General features: G+C 34.3%; 1 long non-coding RNA gene across 1 annotated transcript; it reads right to left on the minus strand.

Annotated features, from left to right (window-relative positions):
• Window positions 1-2,878: 2,878 nt before the first annotated feature.
• On the minus strand, window positions 2,879-10,933 carry LOC131393436 (uncharacterized). Its single transcript, XR_009215923.1, has 3 exons — window positions 10,549-10,933; window positions 8,386-8,476; window positions 2,879-3,117 (listed from the first exon to the last, which is right to left on the minus strand). It is a non-coding gene; the product is annotated as an uncharacterized LOC131393436 (long non-coding RNA).
• Between the last annotated feature and the right edge of the window lie 3,515 nt (window positions 10,934-14,448).

The raw sequence follows: 14,448 nt of genomic DNA on the forward strand, positions 1-14,448 counted from the left end.
GTGGGATGCCTGCCACAGCATGGCTTGATAAACGGTGCGTAGTCCGTGCCTGGGATCCAAACCTGTGAACCCCAGGCCACCAAAGTGGAGTGCGTGAACTTAACCACTATGCCACCAGGCTGGCCCCTATATTTTAAATTTTTTGATGAATCTCCATACTGTTTTCCATAGTCTCTGCGCCCCTTCACAGTTCTACCAACAGTGTACAAGGGTTCCAATTTCTCCACATCCATGTTAAATGTTCTTACCACAATAGAAAAAAAAATCCCAAAAACGTGTCTTAAATAAAAGAAATCCTGTTAAACACATAAATCATACTCTAAAATAAAACAATATGCCTAAATGATTTAGGAGATTGGAGGAAGGTAAATTAGGGCTCCAAATTTGTTCATTATCTACATTCTTCACTATTTTTTTTCTATCATCCTACACGAATCAAAAACCAAACAAAAATGCATATGCAGATTCATCATTTTTAAACTTTTGATTAAGGAGATTTTCAACCTCAAAGAACTTGATGATAAAAGCCTATGTACCCATCACCAACTTCTACAGTTACTGACATTTGTCAATCTTGTCAATAGTTTCATTTAGTGGAAATGGCACATCTGAAAAGTCTTCTCAAAAACTTCTTGGAAACGTTAAAAGTTACACATTTGTATGATAAAGGCCCTGAAATCTTACGAGTTTACTGACAAATAATATTTAACAGATTATAGAGCCTTTAAAGTTTTAAAAGTTACGATAGTATGCTGCTTTCCCCAACATAATGAAATATAGCTTCTGTTCCTGTCCTGGCAGACAGAAAAAACAGTGATTTAGCATATCTCCCTGTGCACTGCTTGAAAGGTGTGAAGATTGCACGTAACAAGGCTTTCTTGTTTGAGGAGTAATATTTTCATTAAAACTCTTCCGTAGATTGGTGTATCATGTGTAGTATCTGTAAGCAATCTTATGCAATATTGATTTGTACATAGACCCAAAATCTTTACTGTGAAAAATTATCTCTAAACTTCTTAATAACAATAAATATTTAGGCTGACAAAATATTTTTTAAGTACGTCATGTATAATCATGATTAAGAATGACATTTGAACACTTGGTACAGGAGATATCTGAAAATTTTAATCAGTATTATTTATTACCCAGCAAAAAATGCCAATAAAACTTATTCCCATGATTCCTGTGGTAACCAAAACATCTAATTAGCTTTGACTAGAGACAAATACTACTATATTATCATCTCCAGAAGATGAATTCCATAACATTAATTTCCTAGTGTTTATTTCCATAAAATATGACTTGGGAACTGTCTCTATGACTCTTTTCAACTTGAAGATAGTTACATCCTTTATCTTTATCATTGGTTGTATGTTTCAGCATATTCTATATAAACTAATAGTATTGTTAGGAGATTTAGGGTTCTTTGTTTTATGTTCATCAAAAAAAATCTTGGAAATAATTGGCTAAATAATAATTTAGAAATTTAGAAACAACTATGAAATAGTAGCTCACATTTTTAAGGACCTACTTGTCGCAACAAGTGAAGTCAGTTAGGCATTACTAATATTCTCCCTCTTATCCTCAGGAAATTGAAGATACTAAGTGATTTACATTAAGTCACAGATAGTGAGAACAGACTAAAATGTACACGGAGGCTGCCTGATGTTAGAACTCAAGCCCTTGATTACTCATTATACTGCCTCTGCTGTCAGTAGTCCTCACACTAGTCAGGATACTATCTGCTGAAACAACACCCACATTTCAGCTGAATTAAAGCTTATTGTGCACTCTTGTGGTTGGCTTTACCAGAGGAGACCTCTCTCCTGTGTAGTCATTCAGGGACCCAGAATCCTCCCACATACAGTTCTACGTTGCTTAACAATGGGGAATGTGTCTGAGAAATGCGTCGTTAGGCGATTTTGTCATTGTGTGAACATCATAGAGTGTACTTAGACATCCTAGATGGTATAGCCTACTACACACCTAGGCTGTATGGTACTAATCTTATGGGATCACTGTTGTATTTTTGACCAAAATGTCATTATGTGGCACATGACTATAACGTCACCATCATCTTCAACATGAGGCCTCCCTCCGAGTTTGCCTTGGAAAGGGAAGGATGGAGAATTTCTATAGGGAATTTTTATTGCCAGGCCTAGAACTTACATAATTTCCTGCCACATAGCATTTGCCTGAGCTTAGCCACATGGTTCCTAAGTTGAGGGGCTTAGGAATATGGTTTAGCTGCATGGGAAGGATGAATGAATAAACAAAATGTGAGATATATATATATATATATATATATATATATATATAAAATATATATAATATATAATATATATAATGGAATATTATTAAACCTTTAAAAATATGGAAATCCTGACATTTGTGACAACATGAATGAACCTAGAGGACATTATGCTAGGTGAAATAAGCCAGGCACAGAAAGACAAATACTGCATGATCTCACTTACATGTGAAATCTAAAACGGTCAAACTCACAGAAGCAGAGAGTAGAATGGTGGTTGCCAAGGCTGGAGACAAGGGGAAATGGGGAGATTTTGGTCAAGGGCACAGACTTTCAGTAACACAAGATAAATAAGTTTCAGAGATATAATGTACAGCAGTGTGACTCTAGTTAACAGTCCTGTATTGCATACTTGAAATTTACTATGGGGGTAAACCTTAAGTGTTCTCACCATACCAGAAAAACGAAAATGGTAACTATGTGAGGTGATGGATATTTTAATTAGCTTGATTGTGGTGATTATTTGACAATGTAATTGTATATCAAAACATAAAGTTGTACATCTTAAAGAGACACAATTTTTATTTGTCAATTTTACTTCTTTAGTAGATAATACTACACGTTTGTATTTCAAATATCCAAAAGCTAGTTTAAAGTGAACTTTTCAGATATTTACAGAACAACATTGATTATTTAAAAATTAGATGATTATTTTTTATTGAAATAAGTCCAGTTTTAGATCCAAGTTGATAAAATACTATCAGTATTATTTACTGCAGGTTTTCACATTCGCAGGTAAATTAGTTGAATTGCAGTACCCAGAATATAACACTTCACTGCTTCCATGTTTCTCACTGTTCCTTTTTCTAGAAAAAAATGCATACAGACAAAAATTTAAAAGTATCACTTGGGATTAAAAAACATCCTAGAGATAGAAGCATATGAAAAGATCAAAATAGTTCAGAATAGGATTTAAAATGGAAATGATGGATCCCATAAGCATAAGAGGAAGGAAAGAAAATCAGAGAGCTTATACAATTCAGCAGGTTTCATTGTACAGAGTTCAATGAATGAAAGTTAACTATATATAATGTGATATATTATGTTATATGTTGAAACTTAAATATGTTAAGGCAGGAGGCGGAAAGCTAAGTTCCCTTGACCCCTCTGCCAGCCTGAAGCTCTCTGGTAGATGAGCTCGGCGGCGTTCAGCATCTGTTCATTAAATGCTGCTAAATGATCAGATGCTTTCACCACTCATTCTTTACATTTATGTCAGCTCAAGTCATCATACTCAGTATTAATTTATGGAGAGTAATTTTTCAAATTATTTGGTTGAATCTCTGTATCTATACTCTATTTGAATGAGAAAACAGAATTAGTCTTTGTTTTAAAATGAGCTTCTAATAAAACAGATTATTTCTATATGCTTCTAGGAAATTCCATCTTAATATAAACTTTGAATCCATGAAACTAGATCATGTGGCATTTTATCCAAAAATAAATACATGTTTTTCACATGTAAATACACAGTTCTTCCAGATGTTTGAAGTCTAGACATTGTCAACAGTTCCTATCAAAATATTTTAAAAACACAAGTTATATAAAATTAACCACAGGTCTGTATTGGCTACTTCATGTTGCTTTCCTCATGAAACTTTAGGTTCTTTGTTAATCGTCAGTCTGACAGCAGCAGCGTAAATCTGCTTTCAACTGTAGGGACGTAGGTAGACGGTGCTTGCTGCCTACAATTTAACACCTGTTCCCTAAGGCAACTAGGCAGAGTAATGTAAAGGCTATTTTCCTTGTTCTTTTTCCAGTAATATCAAGAATAATTCAGTTATTTCAATACTATAAAAGCATAATTAGACCCTTAACCACTCTTTACCCCAAAAGGCTAGTCCAGTTGGATAATTTTATTTCAAAGAGTAAGTGCTCTTGCCAGCCACACATTGTCAAGAAGACTCTTTGATAACTTATTTAAACTGGCTAGAACAAAGCTATGTAGATGGAGAGTGGTGGATGTTGGGAAGTAAGATGCAGAACTGGGAGCCAGAAATCCCTGCTCAACCAAAACCACTCTCTCAGAAACACTTTGTCCTCCAAATATAGAACTAGGAAGCTCACTTCATGAGCTCAGTTATAATAGTTTCACTTGCTCCTAAATTACAGATAAATTTTACATTTATTTCTAAAATTTCACTTTTGTACATTTAGGTATTTAATCCATCTGTAATTTGTTTTTCTATATTGTATAAGGTAAGCATTCAACTCTATTTTCTTCCAGATGCATGTAACCAGTTGTGCCAGCACAATTTATTAAATACTTTTCCCATTTAATTGAAATACTAGCTTTTACATGTACTAAATTTCTGTAAATTTCATGAGCTCTTTCTACTCCGTTGAACAATTGGTCCACTTCTGTTACATTATCGCATTGCTTGATTACAGTATCTTTGAAATAAGTGTTAATACCTAGTAAAACAGCTCCCTTATAATGAAAAAGAAAAAGCATAGTGAACAGCATTCTTGTGAGGCTAAAAGCCAAACAAATTTATAGCCATGTTACTGAAGGTCAGGAAAATGTAAAACTCTTCTGGGCTAGTGCTGACTAGCTTGCACGTTTCAAAAGGCAATATGGCATGAAAATCAAAAAATTAAAGGTGAGGCAGATTCTGCAGATTAGGAAGCTGTTGAAGAATTTTTAAAGTATCTGCTAAGTGTTAAGCAAGAAAAGGGTTATTTGGAAGAACAGGTTTTTTTCAATGTTGATGAGACTGGGTTCTTTGATAATGACATTGTCAAATGAACCTCTATAACACAAATGGTCTCCAAAGCCCCTGGCTTTAAATCATTCAAAGACCATGTAGTTAATTATTTGGAAGAAATATATATTAAATAGAATATCTTTACATAGAAACACACATAAAAAAGGTTATGTGTTGATGGGTTGATGAAAATGCTATGACCAGAGGCTCACAGGAACCTAACTCCATATTTCCCCTAGGAGCAATGGCTCCATATTAGCTAACTCAGTGTTCATAGCAACTTCATAGACCATAACTGCCACAAATAACAAGGACAGATTGAAATCTGTCTTTATCTCTAGTTGGTTTTAACATGGTCTTTCTCTCTGTGTTTTTCTTGTTCTGTAGATTCACTAGATATATACAGGCATAGAATTTTATTTATTCAATTTGAGACTTATTGTGTTCCTGAATCTAAAAATTCTGGGCCGGCCCCGTGGCTTAGCAGTTAAACGCACAGGCTCCGCTGCTGGCAGCCAGGGTTCGGATCCCGGGTGCGCACCGACACACCACTTCTCTGGCCATGCTGAGGCCACGTCCCACATACAGCAACTAGAAGGATGTGCAGCTATGACATACAACTATCTACTGGGGCTTTGGGGGTAAAAAATAAATAAATAAAATCTTAAAAATTCTTATCTGTCATTAATTCTGGCAAATACTCAGGAATGATCTCTTCAAATACTCCCTTTCTCTTATTCTATTTTCCCCATCTACGATTATAAGTATATGTATCTTGGACTCTCTTACTCTGTCTTCCTCATCTTCTAACTTCTTTTTCTCTTCCCACTGCATTCTGGGTAATTTGTGCTATTGTCTTTTAACACATCTTTCCCTCTTCAGCTGTTTCTAATGTTGTTTTTCTAAGTTACTCAGTTTTAATTTTTATTGATATATTTTAAATGTATTGAAGTTCTGTTTTTATTTGTTTTTTAATCTCATATTTTTATTTCATCTTTTCTGTATTTAATAATTTTGACAATACTTATAGTCTATTTCTTCTCTGTCCAAGATGGTAATCACTAGCCATGTGTAGCTATTCAGCACTTGAACTATAACTAGTCTGAATGGAAATGTACTGAAAGTGTAAAATACATACTGATCTCAAAGACTTAGTATGAAAAAAAGAATAAGATATCTAATTAATAATTTTATTGATTATATGATGAAATAATAATACTCTTTTTACTTGGGATTAAATAAATTATATTATTACAATTAATCTCATCTGTTTATTTTACTCTTTTAATGAGACTATAAATAAATTTAAAATTAAATATGTGTATTACATGATGTTTTTTATTGGGCGGTGCTGGTCTATAGCCTGAAATTCTATTAGCTCAAATTCTAAGGGTTCTTTTTCGTTTCTGCTGACACTTGCTTATGGTGACTTATTTCCTCAGGTGTTTTATAATTTTGTGTTTTGCGTTCTTAGCTTGTTTTCCTGTGAGAAGCATCCACATGTGGTACCCACTTTATGTTAATTGCTCAGCTTGTGGTACCCCAGCCAGGTGTAAATAGTGTAAATTTTAATCTTAATCCTTGTGATAACAGGACAGTGGCTACAAACTCTCAGAGGAGACATTTATCCACACTTATGGCTCAGGTGGGGGCAAATAATTTTCTTTTAGGCAACCTTTCCTGTTGGTTACATTTTCTTGATCCAGGCTTTCATTGTGTAGTTCTTTGTGGGTCCCAACTTTATGTAGAGTTTTCAGGTCAAACGTGAATCTATCCTAAACCTAATGCTTTGTTTCCTGGCTCTACATGGTCATCAAAACACAAGCCTCTTTTTTTTAAGGTAACTGAGTGCCTCCGAAGCAAGAGGATCATCACTAATTCACTTTTTTTTTTTTTTTTAACCAGCTTTCTGTTTTTGACCCCTAGGGATTTTCCTTTCTTTATTTCACGCTCATATTCATTTACAAGAGTGTTTTATAATTTACCCAGCATTTTAAGTGCTTTCTACTGGAAAGAATTTTATATAATCTTAGGCTACCATATTACTAGAAATAGAAGCCCTTCTTGTTATTTATCTATAATGTATTTATTTTGATCCAGTGGCTCTGTCTAATATTGACAGAGGTATATGAAAATCACTCATACTGGGGCCGGCCCAATGGTGTAGTGGTTTTCACACACTCTGCTTAGGCTTCCAGGGGTTTGCAGGTTTGAATCCCAGGCACAGACATATGCACCGCTCATCAAGCCGTGTGTGGCGGCATCCCAGATACAAAATAGAGGAAGATGGGCACAGATGTTAGCTCAGGGGTAATCTTCCTCAGCAAAAAGAGGAGGATTGGCAACAGATGTTAGCTCAGAGCCAATCTTCCTCACCAAAAACCAAAAACCAAAAACAAAACACCCATACTAATTGCTTTTTGTGATGTTCTCCTTTTATTTACAATGATTTTGGTGTATATTTGACTGTTCTGTTTTTGGTGCAATAAGTTTATTCCTCAGACCTTCATCATAAATTTTGCTACTTATCATTCTTTCTCTTTTCCACCCTTGAATTGTACCATGTTTCATATTATTTTGTCAATACTTCCTTATTTTGTGTATTTTTGCCTGATATCTATTTGCCAATCCTTTTATTTTGAAATGCTCTGTATCTCTTGACTTAAATATATTTCTTATAAACCATGATCCAGTTTGTATACTTTTTGTGCAGCAAACAACTTTGCAGCCCATCCCTGGCTAAGTCTCTGACTCACATTGGATGCAAAAGAAGAACTATTTAGATAATGAGATGCAACTTTAGATGTCTCGATAAAAAGGGATAAAAACTAGAATAATCAAGGAGAATTGAGATTACACATAACATTCAAGGAATATGATGACTAAAGGAACAATGCTTCCCCATTGTTTCTCTTAAACTAAAACAATATTCTATCATCTCTTTTAAGCTGATAACAAATATCATTTCCATTGTTAGGACCAAAAAAAGTCAGGGAGATGCTCTTGTAGGCCTGTAATCAGTTACCTTCCATCAATTATTTATTTGATAAACTATTGAGTGAGTATAGGATACTCTGTTCTATAGATAAACAACTGAAGGAAAAATACTATGCACTCCTCCAAATTGGTGCATGAAGTTGAAATATAAACTCACAGTTTCTTTTCTCTAATGAACGTTTGGAAACCTTTAGAAGTGTCATCAATCTCAGGCTTCAACCAATTTCGAATCTTCTTCTTTTAGGTTCTGCTGATTATTTTTTGGTTTCTCACTTTGTTCTTACCTCATTCCCTCCACCCAGAGTTTCAGTTGGCTACTTTCTTGATTAGGAGCTATTATCATCTTGATCTAATGTCTGCCAAATTTACCTGATAACTTTGGAATAGTCTCTTTCATATCCAAGCACTGTGCCATAAGTCTTAGACACCTTCTTTTTCTCTGTGTTCTACCACTCTCTCCCTTGGAGTAAATATGGAAGATTACCCACAACAAGTAGAGTCCAAGCTAAATTGTTTCCTTTCCCTCACATCGGACAAACATTGTTGCAATAAGAATTTCCGTGCAGTACCATTATATGCTCCACCCCCACCCTCCACCACTGCCATGATGGAGGGCTAACTCTGTTTAAACATTCCACACAAAATGTCATGTAACCTACGTTGAAATATAGAGAAATGTTTACCAATATAGAATATTGTGAATTTTTCATCTAAAAATGAAGATAGATATATCAAAACATTAAATCCAAATTAGTTCTATGTGAAAACACTAAGACATTCTTGGGATTAATTTGAGACAAAATTGTGGAAAGGAATGACATTAAAATTTAGCACCATCCACCTACAGGCTCAGATACTCATAGTCACACCTTTCCCCCAGGAATCGTTGCTGACTTGCATTTTATTTGAGTAAATATTACCAGAGTTATTTTTCCCAGTGAATAAAAATTTATGAAATTTTCTTGTTTCCACACTGAAAATAATCTTTTCTACATCAAAGTCTCCCAGGGTATGGGCAGATTTTTATATTTTAATGTGTTTCATTCATTAATGATGGCCCAAGTGCCGAGCACAGTGCCTGAAATATGAGGCATTCAATAAATTTTTAAATTAGTGAGGACATGAATATTTTTATGTAGCCTCTTTTATGACCAAAGAGAAATGGTTTCCAGGACAGCTGGCTTGCACAGCACTAAAGTCTGTGGTAAAAGGAGATTTTTGTCCAAACAACAATAATTTCTCTATGTGGATATTTATGTGTATCTCTGGCTAAGGATGACTCCCCCTAGATTAAGTATCATGTTCTGTTCAATCAAATATTGTATTCTGTTCATCTGTTTAACCTCTAAATCTAAAACTATACCTGGCAATTAGATACATAATAAATGTGAAAGCATATATTAATTAATCAATCAATGTATAATGAAGGCAGTGTTCAAATCAGCTAGTGCTTGGAATATCAATAATCCAGGGTAATGCCTGCTTAATTAAAAAAGTGTAGATCTTATTTGAATGATTTTAAGAAATAAGTCAAATTTGGCAATGTGTCGTTCAAATGTTCAAAGAAGAGTCCTTGTTCGAGACAGTGTCTTATTAAGAAAGGGCTCAATTTAGACCAGGCCTTCCTCCATGGGGTGAGACCTACGAGGAGGCAGCAAGCAGGTATTAAGGATGTGGGCAAAGAACCAGCAGGAACAATGTCAGAAGCATTAGAAAGATAGAGGGACAAAACCCATCTTCCTGCTTTCCTTCCTTGTTTCCTTTTTTTCCTTCTCTTCTGACATTTACACTGTATTAGATTTTAAAGAGAGAAAGATTAATATAATTTAACGCTTCCATTCAAAGAAGTCTCTGCCAGGAATGTTTAGGAATCTGAAAGAAATCAGTTTACTGCTAATATACAACATTTAAGCTTTTATATGCTGTCTACGTTTTGGAGATGATAATAGAATTAGCCAAGTTATTCATCCTGAGCTAATGGAAATGTTTGGTATATACAAAGAGGAACAGTTCCTAGAAGTGTGCGTGTGTGTGTGTTTACACAAAGCATTTTTAAACCATTTAGTGTGGACGTCAACATGTTTCTGAGTAGTTGTATGACAAAAAAGAAAAGCATTGGACTTTGGATCAGACGTCTTAGAGATATGGTATGTAATCTTCAACAATTTATTTGGCCACATTAATGTAAAGATTTGGCTAAATTATATAATAGGTAAAATTTCATATATCTATATTTGGGACATTATTAGGACATAATCAATTTTGTATGAGGGTGCAAAAGTATGAAATGCACAGTAAGTCCATTACTACAAAGCATAATATTTCTTCTCTGTGACTCTTACAACAGTATCTGTTGGTACTCTGCGGGAAATCGTCTCTGTGCAGTTTCTGGTACAGATCAAAAGGTTCTTTATTGAAACTAGGAAAAGTATTTGAACAGAAACTCAGAAGGGATGTAAGGACGTATTTTCTCCCCACCACTCACCCAATATGCTTACAAACCACCATCCTTTATGCAGTGTACTGGCTCACCTGGGATGGAGGGTCCATGGGGCTAGAACCAAAAGTTGGCAAGCTGCAATTACCAAATAGGACAGAAAATCTTCTGTGGAATAGGAAATCTTCACACTTTTCTGTGGACTAAAAGTGTTTACTTGACTCTCATCCTCTTCTCAGAAACAGATATTCAGTCTTTGCCTTTTGAGACAGTCCAGTGAAATTTAGTTTCTCTGAGCATGAAGAACTTTGATTAACATAGGAAATAAATTTGAGATCTCAGGGGGATGTCCATATCAATGCTGTTTATCTTCATGTCTTTATCTTTCAGGTATTAAAAGTAATATTTTGCTACAATGATCTGATTTCTGAATTTACCATATTTCCCAATTATATCAGTTTACAGCCTCAGTGAAACCTGGATATTCTGTTATGACAGAGAAAATAGTAACTTTTAAAAACTGAAAAATGCAAGTAGAATTGAATTTGACCAAACTTTATAGGAAAAGGTATGAAACAAATTAAAATTGAGTGTCCATGATATAGTAAACACTATATTTTGCGTATATATAATCTGATTTAATTAGATTGATCATTTTTCTTTTTTTTTCTCTTCTGCACATGAACCTTATCTTAAGAGTTGTATTGATATTATCTATTGTAGTCCTATGCTAGTGGCACATAACCATCTAACTACAGCTTATTAATTTTTGTCTCATTTATCCCTCTTTCCCGCCCTTTTCCCTCCCCAACCCACAGACGCTCACTGTCTTGTATTTGATGTATCTGTCCAATACACACTTCAGACCTGTCCTTTAAATATAGCATTTTTTTGTGTGTATGCTTTTTTAAAAGTACATAATTTTACACTCCATTAACCACTTTTTATAATCAACATTATGTTTTTGAGATCCATACATGTGAGAGATCGATAGATAGAATATTGTCTACATTTGCCATTTATTATTATATGAAAACTTGTACATCCATTCCTTTTCCAATGTATATGAAGGTTATTTTGAAATTCTTTGAATTTTCTATTAGCTCCATGTGGTCTTTGATTAGGTGAAAAAATTTCTCTGAGGCATATACCTTGAAGAGAATGGTTGAGTCGTAAAGTATGCACTGTTTTAATATTTTACTGCCAAATTTCTCTCCAAGATAGCTGTACTAATTAGCATGTCAAAACTCCTTTCAAGAAAATTCATACTTACACATATTCTTACCAAACTTAAATATCTGAATTTTTAGTGGTTAGCAATCTGATGGGTTGAGAGTTTCATTTCATCCTGTTTTTATTTTTCTTACGTTGGGTATCACTTTACATATTCATTGACCTTTTGAGGTTATTTGTCTATAAATTTTCTGTTCATATCATTTGCTGATATTTAAAAATATCTTTTTAATATTTATTTGTGGATTTTCTTGATATCATTTACATGATATCCCTTTGTCTGCTGTGTATTCCATAAACACTGTACCTAATGCATTGCTTAACTTTTAACATAGTCTTATATATTATCTAATTTAATCAGACCGGGACCTTTTTCTTATGTGGTTCATGTGGCCCTACATTTATTTTATTAAATCCCTGCCAACTCTAGGATCATAAAGATCTCCTTCTATATTTTCTTCTAATAGTTTTGCTTTATCTTCTAATAAAGTTTGCTTTATCTCATTTAATGTGAACACACTTTGAGATGGATATTATTATGCCCACCATATAGATGAGATGAAATAGAGGGCAACATAGAATAGAGGGCAATTACACACTACTCTTGTTGGGTAGGTGTGCACATTTCAAAATTTTAATGAATATATAAGCCAGTAGTACTCACAAGGATGTGTCTTAAGGATCACAATAATAGAACTATGTGACAGATATATGCCCTATACCTTATAGCCTCCAAAACCCCATATATACACAGGCAAAAAAAATAAAGTTTCTGAATGTAATTAAACACTTCAAAATTATAAAGATTCACGTTATGCCTGTAAGATTAGCTTATCTATCCTATTCTCATAACTATAATCCAACACAGATAAAAATAGAGAAGCATTGTTCTTTGGAAAGATTTAGCACATTTTCACTCAGAAATAAAGGGCCAGCAATTCTTTATAATTAGTACACATATTTGACTAGGCATTTTAAGAAATAAATATTTTTCCAATAATTATGCATAAACACTCTTAAAATTGAAGGAAGAAAAGCATAAAATCATATCTTAACTAAATTAAATACATTCGAGGTAATTTTTTAATTTATCAAAATACATTTATATTATAACATTTGCATGACACTTTACAGTTTATGAAATACTTTGACATCATTTCGCATAATTCTCTCAACAAACCCATGATAAAGTATTCTTTTTCTTAATTTTGTTGTTGCTAGCGCCATTGAGTTGATTTCACCTCCTAGCGGCCCTGTGGACAGAAGGGCAGAACTCTGCCCAGTCTTTTGCACCATCCTCTCCCCTTCTGGCGCTGTATCAGACAATGCTCTCTGGCTGTTCAAAGAGTTTTCATTGCCAATTTTTTTGGAAGTGGGTGATCGGGTTCTTTTTTCTAGTCTGTCTAGTCTGGAAGCTCTATTGAAACCTGTCTAACATGGGTGACCCTGCTGGTAATTGTAATAACAGTGTCATAGCTTTCAGCATCACAGCAACACACACATCACAGCAACACCACAGTATGACAACCCACAGACAGATGGTGTGGTTCCCTGACTGGGAAACGAACCCGGGCTGTGATGATAAGAGCACTGAATCTTAACCACCTGACCACCAAGGCTGGCTTTCTTAATTTACACATGAGAAAAAATAATTTTCTGAGGGATAATATAACTTATTCAAAGTCATGCAGCTAGTAAAATGTGGAGGCAGGTACCGAACCCAAACTGGTGACAATCATTTGTTTTCTTCCTGCTTCCTCATCAAACATTCTAGGCATAGACTAGAAGAAATAGCACAATTTTAAGTGTTAAAGTAAACAAAATAAAGGTGTGCTAATGTCAGAATTTATAGAATACGATTATAAAATATCCAAAGAAGGAATATAATTTTTACTTAGACTACAGTCATTACATAAGGAAGATTAAGAGAAAAGTATTTGATGCCATTTAATAATGAGCTGGAAAGTGGGAGAATGACGTTTTTGTCCTAGATGTACAAAAGTATGGGAGTGATTAGACTTTTTATGTATAGGGATGCTGAGTTGTGGGGAATAGATTTTTTCTATTTGTTCTTAAAAGCATATATAAAGAAAATGAGGAATTTTCAGAGTACATATTTAACTTTTAAGGCGAGAAGAATGCCAATTACTTGCATCTTTTTTAGTGTTACTACCGGGAGCCACATAGCGGGCTGGAATAGTCAAGTTGAGGCAGCGTGGTGTGTCCTAAATTTCACTACTGTCTAATGCTCACCTTGCTCTTTATTGTTTATTTATTCCTTCATTCATGTTCTCTCTGGAGAGTGGATATCAGGTAATGTCCCTTTTTCTTTAGTGAACTAACTTAATTCAACATTCTGTAATCAAACAATATTTAGGTATTAGTTGGCGATCTCATCCAATAACAAAGATTTTCCAAACTTCACTCATTTTGTTTATCCCCTTCTTGATATTTGCTGAGTAGCATTTCTGCTATTACTTACTTATTTTCTTATATACATTACAATGAAGATGTGAATTAATTTTTAATGTGTCTTTCCACATACTACCTAAAATCATTTTGCTTGCAACCACATGAACAAAAAACACATTTTGAGAAACACTAAAGTTAAGTTTAAAAAAACAAAACCAAGTCTTGGTTGAAGCTGAGTCTCACCATCACATGTTTCTGTTATACTCAGCCATTACTCACAGACAAATTACCGCCCTGGTAGCAACAAGACTTGACAGAGTTGTTATATCTAGTCTTTCAATATTCAGTAT

This window comes from Diceros bicornis, chromosome 3, assembly GCF_020826845.1.
Source record: "Diceros bicornis minor isolate mBicDic1 chromosome 3, mDicBic1.mat.cur, whole genome shotgun sequence".
NCBI classification, from domain to species: Eukaryota; Metazoa; Chordata; class Mammalia; order Perissodactyla; family Rhinocerotidae; genus Diceros; species Diceros bicornis.